Here is a 9,711-nt window from a genome sequence, read left to right as displayed (position 1 = left end):
TAGAGACGGGGTTTCACCATGTTGACCAGGATGGTCTCGATCTCTTGACCTCGTGATCCACCCGCCTCGGCCTCCCAAAGTGCTGGGATTACAGGCTTGAGCCACCACGCCCGGCCTTAATTGTCTTAATATATGTGGCCAAACATGAATATTAACCACTTAACAATATGATTTGAAGATCATTCCATATTCAGCACATATTTCTATATCTCGTTGCTAAGTATTCATTTACACCTCACAACAATTCTATAGGGTATGCCCTGTTACTTCCCCATTTTACAAATGAGGATACTGAGGTCTGGAGATATTAAGTGACTTGCCATGGGTCACACAATTGGTTAGCAGTAGAGTTCAGGTTTGACTTCAAAGCTCTTTAGCGCCCTTGACCAATAGACTCTTCCATATGGTACATGTGGTGTTGCTCTTACAAATAGTGATGTAATGAGTACACTTTAAACATCTCTAGGATGAATTCCTCGGATTCTGCAGAACCACTAGTTTAGAGGTATATGCAATTAAAATATTTGTTCTCACCACATTGTCCTTGAAAGACATGCTGCTTTTTATACAAATAACCTCAGGCCCAATCCCAGATGGTTTGCAGTGGGATATTGGAGGTAATGCCTAGCCAAGGTTAAGAAGTGCTGTGAAATGAATTGAATGATGAATGAATATATGAATCAAGGTTTTTATCCACAACCCAGTGTCAGATGGTGAGACTATAATAAGCTGGTACTTAAATGGGTGAAGAGGTAAGGAAAACTTAGAATGAGGGAGGGCCATGGTGTGTTCCAGAGTCAGCAGGAAGGCTGCCAGGACTGGAGCAAAGCATGACTTGAAAGAAAAGTGATCACAGAGGTAAATTCTGGTAGGGTCTTGAATGCCTGCTATCTAGTAGACCTAAAGGCTCTAAGACTAAGGAGTCAGGTGCCTCCTATCTCATTCCCACCCTCAAGTAGAACCCCATCTACCTTATTTGTAAAGGAACGTGCTCCTTTCTGGGCCTGAAGACCTGCCTCAAAGAAGGAACTGTTCATACTCTTGTTTCTTCTTTGGTCATCATGGCCTTCCCATTCCCTGGTGTTTCTCAAACTTTGCATCATCATCAGAATCACTGGGGATAGGTGATTGTTGCAATCCAGATTTCTGCCCCCCAGAGACCTACTAAGATCTGAATCCTGAGAGGATGGGCCTGGGAACGAATACCCAGGTTCTTCTGCTAACCAGGCAGTATGAGAGGCGATGCCCTGCTGGCGGATTCATTTGTCCTGAGACATGAGACACCCAAGAGTTGTAGATTACAGCTCTCCACTAACACCTCTTGTGACCTGGGTCAGTCCTGCCTGACCCTTTCGGGCCTCAGGATCCCTATTTGGACAGTGAGGGGGTTGTCCTGGTACTTTCCAGGTACCTCTTGGGCTCTGAAATAATGTGCCAAAGAAGACAAAGCCACAGCCAAGGATACTACTTTCTTTTTTTTTTTTTTTTTTTTTTTTTTTTTATCTTTTTTTTTTTTTTTTTTTTTTTTTTTTTTTTGAGACGGAGTTTCGCTCTTGTTACCCAGGCTGGAGTGCAATGGCGCGATCTCGGCTCACCGCAACCTCTGCCTCCTGGGTTCAGGCAATTCTCCTGCCTCAGCCTCCTATGTAGCTGGGATTACAGGCATGTGCCACCATGCCCAGCTAATTTTTTGTAGTTTTAGTAGAGACGGGGTTTCACCATGTTGACCAGGATGGTCTCGATCTCTTGACCTTGTGATCCACCCGCCTCGGCCTCCCAAAGTGCTGGGATTACAGGCTTGAGCCACCGCGCCCGGCTAAGGATACTACTTTCTTTTGGGAGAACCCAACACATTATTCTGGAACAAGCATTCTTAATATTTATCGGGATAGACCACTCAGAAAATCTTCCCTTCTTCCCTACCCTCCCCAGAAAGATGCGTACCTACTCAACAAACCAAATCTTGAGTTCAGTTGGTTCACTAGTCCCCGGTTAGGAGTTGCCTGTCTCCAAGCCCCTTTTTTTTTTTTTTTTTTTTTCCCAGCTTTTGGGTCTCTTCAAACCTGGAGAGCTGAACAGTGAGGCAAATCCCCAGCTTTATCTGGGTTGTCTCTCCATGTCCCACCCAGCTAACCTTACTACTTCCTCCAGTTCTCCAGGGAGACCTTGGATGTGGGTTTGGGTCAGAGCTGCCCAACTGCCTCCTTCCTACTCAGATAGGTCAGGTAGCACAGAGAAATTTACCTAGGTGAGTATGTCCCTAGCTTTGTGTTAGAATCCCTCAGGGCCTTTCTAAAAATAGTGTGATGCCCAGGTCCTTCCCTGGAGATTAAAGCTCCCTGGTTGACTCTTGTGTGCACCCAGTGGAGAACCACTTGTCCTGATGCTGACGCTGATTCTGGGTAGGCCTAGGAAGGTGGTGAGGATACTGTTTTGTGACCTATTAGAAGTGGGGAGTTGGGGCTTGTAGCTGCGGAAAGCCTGGCCTAGGTTATCGCTTCCTCTCGGGCAGCTGGGAAAGTGTAGGGAAGTCCTCCAGCCCAGACAGCCAGCATCAGTTTCACGGAAGCAGGACCTGAGGCAACACCTAGGACCAGAAAAGCAATATTACAGGGGTTTCTGGAACAAGGAAGGAGAGGTCCCAGGTTGCCCCTTGTTGTAATCCCTTTTTGTTCTCCAGGTACTGTCTTCCCTGCCTCTTTGGAGCTAGAACAATAACCCTGCCCCTCTCCTTTTCCCTGATGCTAATTCGGACTGGAAGGCTGTTCCCATGGAAGGGAGGAGGAGACTAGGGTCAGGGAAGCTGAATTCCCCTTCACTCCATGGTCCTGTAGCTTCCTGGGAGACATTTCCTGCATTTTCTTCCCACCTCCTATCCTCTGAGTCAGTCCCCATATCTAGCAGGTTTAAACTCCTCCCTCTCTGGCTAATTGAATCTGGGTGGGGAAACTGAGGTCAGGAGGGAGCAATGGCAAGTGAGTCACCAGAGCTCAGCCCTGGCCTCCACCCTCCAATTTCAGGCTCTGCTTGACAGTTCATCAAACAAAAATGTGATCCCCCTGGCCCTCCCCCGTGTCAGTGTGAGCTGGGGTGAGGCAGAGAAGGTCATACTTGGAGCCAAACCCTAGCCCCTCCGACTGGTGCCTGAGGCTACTACAATTGTTGCACCAGCCCATTACATTAAAATGGGTTTGCTCTTATGGAAGTCTTGTTTGGTTCCTTTGATTTGCCAGGACCTAGGGTCATGACCTACTTAGCTCTGGTCACCTGGCCAGCTCTCCCCTGCTGCTGCTATAGCCAAGGAGGACATTTTTATACACACCATCTTCCTCAGCTCTCCATGTTTGCAGAGTCCAGGTTTGCAGCTTGGTGAGAAGCAGCTATTGGTCTCATAGCATTCCCCAGCCCCTTCCCCCATCCGCCCACCTCCAGAATTTCATCATTGCTTGTTGTGCATCTAGCTCCAGGGAACCAGAGATGTGTCTGTTTTTGGTAAATAACTGTGTGAAATTCCCCACCCCTGTTGGGAATCTTAAGGGGAAGGCCCAGATGTGCTCTTGTACATGAACTGTTCCCACCAGCCCTGAAACAGCATGGGCTCTAGATTTTATCCAGGAGCAACAACAATAAATGTACTGAGCACTTACCACATGCCAGGCACTTTTCATGATTGTCTCATTGATTCTTTACAACAACCCTGTGAGGTAGAGGCTTTACAGTCCCCATTGCACAGAAGAGGAGACCACAGATCAGAGAGGTTAAAGGACTGGCCCATAATTACATTGAGTTAGATCATGGAGGCAGAGCTAGATTTTGAACCCAGCAAATTTGCCTGTTGAACTTATGCTCTGACTCAGTATACTCTGCTAGGACCTGAGACAGAGTGACCTGAGTTTAGGGGATCCTAGAGGTAACGTGATAACGCACAGACACCACTACCTTCCAGGAGACCATCTGGGTTCAATTGTGCAGGTATTCGTTGGGCCTCTGCTGTGCCTCCACTCTGGGCCAGACTTTTCTGATCTGGGCAGGAAACTAGAAGTTCCATCCCCACCCGTCATTTCTAGCCCCAGCTGGGCTCACCCCAAGGGACCTGAGGCTGCACAAATTCCTTGGACCAGTTCCAGTACTCACTGATGCTTCTCAGTCATGGAAGGCCTGCCCTCCCCACCACCACCACACAGACACATGAATACACATTTCCCCGGAGTCAGCCTCCATTCGTCCAAAACCACTCTCCCCTTTCTCGGCAGCAGAACAAGGTCTTGTATTGAGCCCAACCCTTGGGGCTGTTCTGTCATGTACCCTGGCAGTACCAGAGGAGAAGCTGTGTCCCCTTAGCCCTGGGGTCCTGGCAGTACTCTGGAGTGGGGGAGGGACTAGACAAGGCTTCTCTCTGTCCCAGATGCCTCTGGCTACCCTGCAAGGCCTAAACAACAGCGATTGAAAATGTCAGGGTAGGGCTGGAGGGGCAGGCCGACTGGACTCTACTGGAGAAGAGAGGAAAACACCCATCATTGAGCCACAGACGGAATGCTTACTATGGGTGCACTCTCAGATGCTTTACATGCATCATCTCCCTACATCTTCTCAGCAGCTTTTTGTAATCCTTGCTTTACACAGGAGGAAGCATACTACCCAGGCAACTGTTTTTTTGACTGGGATGCATATCCTCAACTTCTTTATTTTTATTTTCATTCTTGACTTTCTGTGCCTAATGGGAATCACTATCTATCTTCTTTCTCATCAAGAACTGAAAACTCTAGGACTAAGTTATGAAAAGAGGGTACCACAGAGTTCTTACCGTTTGATCGAGTGCCAGGTGGAGATAGGAAAGCAGAAAAGACAAAAGACTTCAGGAAGGCCAGATCTGCCTTGGAAAACAATCTTTCGATATGGAAATGGCCTGAAAGACCAGCTTCATAATCTTGGCAACTGGTTCACGTGAAGACAGACAAGGGGAATGAGGTTTCCTAGCTTTGAGTGGCAGATACTGAAGGGGATTTGGAAAGCTGGGGAAGAAGAGAGACTTGGCATTGGTGACATAAAAGGTTGTGGGTAAAAAGTTTCTCCTGGCCGGGCACCGTGGCTCACACCTCTAATCCCAGCACTTTGGGAGGCCGAGGCGGTTGGATCACCTGAGGTCAGGAGTTTGAGACCAGCCTGGCCAACATGGCGAAACCCTGTCTCTACTAAGAATACACAAATTGGCCAGGCGCGGTGGCTCATGCCTGTAATCCCAGCACTTTGGAAGGCCGAGGCAGGCGGATCACGAGGTCAAGAGATTGAGACCATCCTGGCCAACATGATGAAACCCCGTCTCTACTAAAAAATTACAAAAATTAGCTGGGCGTGCTGGCGCGTGCCTGTAGTCCCAGCTACTCGGGAGGCTGAGGCAGGAGAATTGCTTGAACCCAGGAGGCGGAGGTTGCAGTGAGCCAAGATCGCACCACTGCACTCCAGCCTGGGTGACAGAATAAGACTCCGTCTCAAAAAAAAAAAAAAAAAAGTTCCTCTTAATTCTGGAGGCCCACAGAGCCTGGGTTCGGATCTCAGCTGTGTTGCTTACTGGCTCTGTCACCTTCCCAAATCTGTTTTCTTATCTGTAAGATGTGCATGCTAAAACAGGTTTGAAACAGGGATGAAAAACAATCATATTCTTAGTTTAGTGTATGGCACATAGTAAATGCTCAATAAACAGTATCCATTCTGAATGAAAGTGCCAGCCAGATGGGGTGGCTCGTGCCTGTAATCCCAGCACTTTGGGAGGATGAGGCCGCAGATCCTGAGATCAGAAGATCGAGACCATCCTGTAGAGCATGGTGAAACACCATCTCTACTAAAATACAAAAAACTAGCTGGGCTTGGTGGCGTGCACCTATAGTGCCAGCTACCTGGGAGGCTGAGTCAAGGGAATTGCTAGAACCCAGGAGGTGGAGGTTGCAATGAGCTGAGATCACACCACTGCACTCCAGCCTGGTGACAAAGTCTCCATCTCAAAAAAAAAAAAAAAAGTGCCATACGTTATTGCTATTGTCAATAATAGTAGTAGCAGCAGCAGTAATGGTATTGGTTCTACTATTAATTGTAAGCAATGCTGTGGACATAGTATGAGTTGATGACTTTGAATGAATAGATTTAACAGGTGTTTTCTTTGCTGGGCATGATGGATCATGCCTGTAATCCTAGCACTTTGGGAGGTCGAGGTGGGCAAATAACTTGAGATCAGGAATTCAAGACCAGCTTGGCCAAAATAGCAAAAAAAAAGTAGCAGGCAGGACGCAGTGTTACCCAGCATTTTAGGAGGCCTAGGTGGGCAGATCACCTGAGGTTCGGAGTTCCAGATCAGCCTGGCCAACGTGATGATACACCCCCTTCCTCTAAAAATATACAAATCAGCCAGGTATCGGGGTGTGTGCCTGTAATCCCAGCTACTTGGGAGGCTGAGGCAGGAGAATCCTTGAACCCCAGAGGTGGAGGTTGCAGTGAGCCAAGATCATGCCACATGCCACTGCACTCCAGCCTGGGCAACAGAGTGAGACTGCGTCAAAAATAAATAGCTGGGCGTGGTAGTGCATGCTTGTAATCCCAGCTACTCGGGAGGCCAAGGCAGAATCATTTGAACCCAGGAGGCAGAGGTTGCAGTGAGCTGAGATCTAGCCACTGCACTCCAGCCTGGGCAACAGAGCGAGACTCCATCTCAAAAAAACAAAAACTAACAGGTATTCTCTCTAGGAAGCTTAGAGCAGAGAGCCCCAGGCCAAGAAAATCCAGAGTCTTTATAGCCAGAAGTTAGGAATTGTGTGAGATTCATTTTCCTAGGGCTACAGATTTAAGCAGAATTAGGAGTGAATTGTAGGCCACAGAGTTCTAAGCAGATCATTCAGAGAAATAGGGCTACAGAAAGGGCACTTCTTGAGTTTTTGATGCAAGGCCAGGTGTCCATCCTTCAGTGTGGGTAGAGGAGACCGGAGGTCCATGAAACTTTTTTTTCTTTGAGATGGAACCTCACTCTGTCACCCAGGCTGGAGTACAGTGACATGACCTCAGCTCACCGCAACCTCGGCCTCCCAGGTTCAAGTGATTCTCCTGCCTCAGCCTCCCAAGCAGCTGCGACTACAGGCACATGCTACCATACCTGGCTAATTTTTTGTATTTTTAGTAGAGACAAGGTTAGCCATGTTAGCCAGGATGGTCTCGATCTCCTGACCTCATAATCCACCCATCTCAGCCTCCCAGAGTGCTGGGATTACAGGCGTGAGCCACCGAGCCTGGCCAGAACTTTCTTTTTTAAGCCAATCCTGAAGCATGCTAGATGTCATTGGACTCTTAAAGGTCTAAGAAACTTGGGTTGAAAGATCCTCAGACATCTAGGTTTCCAAGACTTTCCTTATAGGTGTTTATTCCCAGCCTCTTGGTTTCCTGGGCCAGGAGATTGGCTTGTATCTTTAGAATCTCTGTGTGTATTTGAAAGGAGGGAGACATAGTGAGATGATAACCATGATACTAGCAAAAGCAGCTAGTGTTTACTAAGGACCTATTCTATGCTATGGCCTTACATAATTCATAGCAGCCATGCCAGGTAGGAATGATTCTGGGCTTCACTTTACGGATAGAGAAAATAGAGCTCAGTGAAGTGATCACACTTGCCCAAAGTCACATGGCCAGTAAGTGGTAGTTAGGGGACATATGCCATATCTCTGCCTGTTCTTTTCATCACCCACTCCTTTGGGGTCCTAGTTCTGTCTGGTTAGAGCCAGGTCCTTTGCCTATTTCCAAGACCTCACGATTAGCACACCTCTCAGAACTCCATTATTGTGAGATATTTGTAAATCGTTACCTTGGCTACAGGTGTGAGCTCAGTTGCCCATGGGTGAGAGCATAGTTGGCCTCAGCCCTAAACATTTGTCTCTTTTCTCAAGTATTGCTATTCTTTATCCCTCTCCCTGTCCTGTCAGCATTATCTCCATCTTCCACCCCGTTTAGCTAACAAGGTTTTATCTTTTTTTTTTTTTTTTTTTTTTTTTTTTTTTTTTTTTTTTTTAAAGACAGCGCCTCACTTTGTCACCCAGGCTGAAGTGCAATGGCATGATCTCGGCTCACTGCAACTTCCAGCTCCTGGGTTCAAGCGATTCTCCCACCTCAGCCTCCTAGGTAGCTGGAATTACAGGCATCCACCACCGTGTCTGGCTAACTTTTGTATTTTTAGTAAAGCCAGGCTTTCACCATGTCAGCCAGGCCGGCCTTGAACACCTGCCTCAGCTTCCCAAAGTGCTGGGATTACAGGCGTGAGCCACCACACCCAGCGCTAACAAGGTTTTTGATGTGGAGAGTCAGACTTGTAACAGTTCCTCCCCAAGCCTTCCTTGATGTGGCCAGCCTGGGGCCATATTCTTAGGGACCTCCCTTCTGGGTTGAAAGGGGAAACCTGACTTATCTCCACAGGGCAGACTCAGGTCCTCACACAGTAGGATAGAAAGGAGAGGTCAAGATGACCATGGCATGGAACAGCCAGGGGATGTTTCCTGGAGGAGGGCAGTAAGTTAGGCCACCTACCAAAGAGAATCTGTGTAGGAGGAAGGAGGTTGTTGCGGCCAAAACCTTGAATCTCGGCAAAGTGTGGAACTTGGATAAATATATACTGTGGAGAGAACCCCAGGGAAGATGGGAGATACCCTGAGCTGAGTCTTCATCTGGAGGAATGGGAGATGGAGAGTGCCCTGGAAATGAAGGTGATGTTAGGCTAGGAGTTCTTGGACTTGAATCTGTTGGTGCTTGCTGATTGCCATTGTAAACTCCTGGTCAGGAACATGACATCCTGTTGTGATTTAGGAAGATAAATGCATCTAGATGTATGGAATGGATTGGAAGGGGAGAATCTAGAAGCAGAGAGAGAACAATAGCAAGCATTTACTATGTCCTAAATGCCAAACCACTTTCCATTCTTTGCTAGCTCATTGAATCTCACAGCAACACTGTGAATTGGGTACTGTAATTATCGCCAAAATTTTACAGATAATTTAGTGTCAGTGAGGTTCAAAGTGGCTTATTAAGATCCAGCTAATAAGCTTGAGTGTCTAGAGCATCTGATTCCAGAGCCCAAAATTTTAACTACCATATACCACTGCCTTCTCCATTCAGGAAGGAGACTGCTTTTTGACAGGTGAAATAGCATAGAGGCCATGAAGAATGGAGTAAAGGGTCATGGAGATAAAGCATGAGAGCAGATCTGGGGACAGGAGGAGTTCAGATTTCAGAGTAGCAAGATTGGCTTATTGGAAGGCACTGCAGGTTATTGAGATCAGGAGTTATAGAACCAAGAAAAATTACACTGGGTGCAGTGCTGTATGCTTGTAGTACTAGGTGCTTGGGAGGCTGACGCAAGAGAATTGCCTGAGTCCTGGAGTGCTGGGCTGTGATGTGCTATGCTGATTGGGTGTCTGCACTAAGTGTGGCACCAATATGGTGACCTCCCAGGAGTGAGGGACCACCAGGTTTCCTAAGGAGGGGTGAACTGGCCCAGTTTGAAAATGGAACAGGTCAAAATTCCCATGCTGATCAATAGTGGAATTGCACTTGTGAATAGCCATTGCACTGCAGACTGGGCAACATAGCGAGACCCTGTCTCTTTAAAAAAAATAGGAAAAAGGCCGGGCGCGGTGGCTCAAGCCTGTAATCCCAGCACTGTGGGAGGCCGAGGCAGGTGGATCA

General features: G+C 47.6%; 1 protein-coding gene across 1 annotated transcript in view; it reads left to right on the top strand.

Annotated features, from left to right (window-relative positions):
- The window catches only part of SAMD4B (sterile alpha motif domain containing 4B), a 46,326-nt gene that overhangs the window by 18,998 nt on the left and 17,617 nt on the right, over positions 1 to 9,711 (top strand). The gene's annotated exons all lie outside the window — the stretch shown is intronic.

The sequence above is a fragment of the Cebus imitator genome, unplaced genomic scaffold (assembly GCF_001604975.1).
Source record: "Cebus imitator isolate Cc_AM_T3 unplaced genomic scaffold, Cebus_imitator-1.0 Scaffold306, whole genome shotgun sequence".
In the NCBI taxonomy this organism is placed as follows: Eukaryota; Metazoa; Chordata; class Mammalia; order Primates; family Cebidae; genus Cebus; species Cebus imitator.
This window is presented reverse-complemented; position numbering and strand designations above follow the sequence as displayed.